The sequence below is a fragment of the Helobdella robusta genome (assembly GCF_000326865.2).
Source record: "Helobdella robusta unplaced genomic scaffold HELROscaffold_3, whole genome shotgun sequence".
Classification (NCBI taxonomy): domain Eukaryota; kingdom Metazoa; phylum Annelida; class Clitellata; order Rhynchobdellida; family Glossiphoniidae; genus Helobdella; species Helobdella robusta.
The window spans coordinates 1,296,808-1,300,298 of record NW_008704501.1 but is presented as its reverse complement, the minus strand read 5'-3'; positions in this window follow the sequence as shown (position 1 = coordinate 1,300,298).

Below are 3,491 nucleotides of genomic sequence, written 5' to 3'. Positions count from 1 at the left end.
GTAATCACTGTGGCGTTAATATCACAACTAAACTTACTAACATACTACTACTAATAATAATGATAATAATAAAATAATGATGATATTGTTGTACAACTTTGTCACACAAGAACTTGATACTCATCACTGAACGCTGGCGATCGCTTGTACGTTTCGTACGACACATTCACGAAATTAAATTACATTTCGTATTAACTGCAGAGCTTTGTACCTTAAAAGCTAATAAACCCATTTTATTGGCAATAATATATATATATATATATATATATATATATATATATATATATATATGTTTAAATTTTGTCATTGTTGTTTCAATCATGATCGTACAACAATGTTATAATTTTGCTATTTGGATGCTTTTTAATTAATAATTGCGTCTGTTATCGTTTTCTAGTGTTTTGTCAAAATTATTTTTGCGTTGTTTTTTTTTAATTTATTAATTTAATTTGTTTTTTTTGTTTCTTTATTCTTGATGATGATACCAAAAATTTGATGAATTAGCGGCTAAATCAACGTGAATTTTTTGAAACATCAGTAAAAAATTTGATCAGCGGTTTCTTATACAAACAAAACTTTATTGGCTTGTTTTTGCATTAATTCGCAGCACTTGCCGAATAATGTACTAATTTGTTGAAAGTTTTTTATTTTTAGGTTCGTGTGTTTTGTAACAATTCGTCATTACTCATTGTTTAGTGCCGCGTGAATTGTAATGATATTGTAAATGGGTACATTCAATTTCATTTCACTTCCTTTTGATTGACGCACAGTTATTGTTGAATTTCTTTGCGGTGTATGTACCTACCTTCAACTTCTACATCTTGATTTCATTTCGATTTCGCATTATGGAACTTTGTTAGCAATGTTATCATTAACTACGTAGACCGTTAGGTTAGTTAGAGAAACTTGCTGCAGGATTAAGTTTAGAAATAAATTCGATGAATTGAATGTGGAGGTTTGGGCAAGAAAGGATAGTTATGAACTTCTCACGCGGTCCTGGTGCATGCAGGTTACCAAATGAAGTCTTAACGAGTAACTGTAAAATTTGAACCGTAAGAAAATTAATAACCCAGTTGTAATCAACTTCAAATTGGTTTTATAACACGTCTGGTTTTGAATCCTCACCAATTGTTTACACCACCAATTAGGTCGGGTTTTGGGGTGGTTTATGATGACGAGCAGTTTATTTTAACGTGTTCAGTGGCTTTTAAAATGCTGGAGTGTTTTGAAATGTGTTATTCTGGCTTTATATAAACTAGAAAGGATTTGAATTAACCAATGAAACGTTGGACTGAAAGGTAAATTGCGATCTTCCATTTAGAAACTGGATGTGTCGACGGATGTTATTCTTATATAACAAACAAGCATGTTCGATGACGTAGAGTTGATGCTTAGTAGTAAAAAATCTTTTACGGTGTTGTGTAATTATATTGAATAAATTAACTTGTGAAGAGTCGAGTCTATAAAATGTTTACTGTTGTCTTTCATCAAAGGTCTACACGTATACATAAAATTAATACAACAAATGTATCCGAAAATTAAATAAAAAAAAACAGTACAATTTCATTTAACAGATTATTAAAATAAATTTTTACTACCTAACAAGCGCTCATCGAAGGCTCTACATTATTAATTCCTTTTTTCGATTTCTGTTGTGTTTGTCTTAAATTTTAACACATTGCTATTGTATAGTATTTTTATTATTATTATAAATGCATGAATATTATAAATAATAATGAATAATAATATTTTTATTTCACCATCTTCTCCCCATTATAACAGGTTCACAACTTCCAATAACCTGACTATAAATTTATTTATATATATATATATATATATATATATATATATATATATATATATATATATACATACATACATGCAAATAAACCTACATGTATATACAAATAAACCTACATAGAACTATATAAACATACATGTTCTGTACATAATAAGAAAATTATTTGCATTTGCTATTTTGGATGTATGTATTTTATCTAAGATGGATGCCAATAATATATCAACTTGTTTTGCGATTAAAAAGTGTTCATGTATTAGTAGTTGTAATTATTTTTGAAATCTAGGTCGTTTATCTTGTATATATAAATATATATATAATATATATATATTTGTGTGTTTGAGTGTGTACATTTTATTTATTAGCAGAGTACAACATCATTCGATAAGTTAATACCTTTTAACCGTGATAGATTGCAAAATGTTTGTTGTTCTTCAATTTTACCTTGTGATCACGTTATTCAATGTGCATTTCTATCCATTTAAACACACGTTCATATTTTTCATGCACACTCACCTGTAAAAATTGAAACATATATTTGTTATTGATATTTCAAGTTCATTAATGCATTTTATGTACGTGTGTATTATAAAATCTTTCCAATACTCAGTTTCTTTTAGTTTGTAACACTCAAAATCACTTGACTCTTAAACACAGACATATATAACATGCACATGCACACACACTGCCCATGGGAGCAGGTAGGTTCACATTAACGTATTTCTTCATAATAAAAAGAAGATAATATAAAAACATAAAGAGAGCATTATGTGATTTTTGGAAACGACTTTAACCTACCGCATGCAGTGAAAGGCATTGTAAAACACTCTATAATTCTTAGATAGCTAGAAATGTTTGACAAACTTTTCATGACAATTGCAAAATGTAATTTTTTCACGTAAGATAATAAATAAATAAATGATAGAATAGATTATTTTGAAGTACAGAGAGTGACTACGTGATTGCTAGCGATGATTAATTGTTGTTATTCCCACTTGTTATCCACCTCGTTTCAATCGGATGCCTTGATTATTTTCTAATTTTAATTACCGTCAATTGTTATCATTATAAACATTTTTGTTTAAAAAATTTGTTCCAATCAGGTGATTTTAGGTATAATGATATTTGATTAATTGATTCGAATATTAGTGATAGTTTAGACTTATTTTATACAATATAAAAATCACTGCATTTTGGTGTTATTTGCATTGATATATATATATCTATGGTTGTTTGACGTTTTTCTATTTTTCGAACGATGTGTGCATTAGATGTGAAATCATTATTAATTATTATTATCATATAAAAAATTCAACTGAAATTGAACACCTTTGAATATCTCTAAAATGAATTTGGACGGACGACATGGAAATTCGCACTTATTAGACTTCCGAATCCGGGTCTGACTATTTAGATAAATAAAATAAACATCTTTCTTAACAACAAAGAACAATATCAAACTCAAACCTCTTTTGGAAATTAAAAGTTGTCACATGGTTTGTTCATCTCTCTGCATAATCTTACCGAGATACATAGCTAGGTACATATACAAAAGCGAACAATAAGAAGTCACCAAATGGAACGTTACATTTATAATTTATTTGACAGAAAAAATTGTTAGTACTAACACCATTGTAACAAAGGTTACTTCAAATTGAAGATATCAGAATATTCATTCATCGACCAAATCATG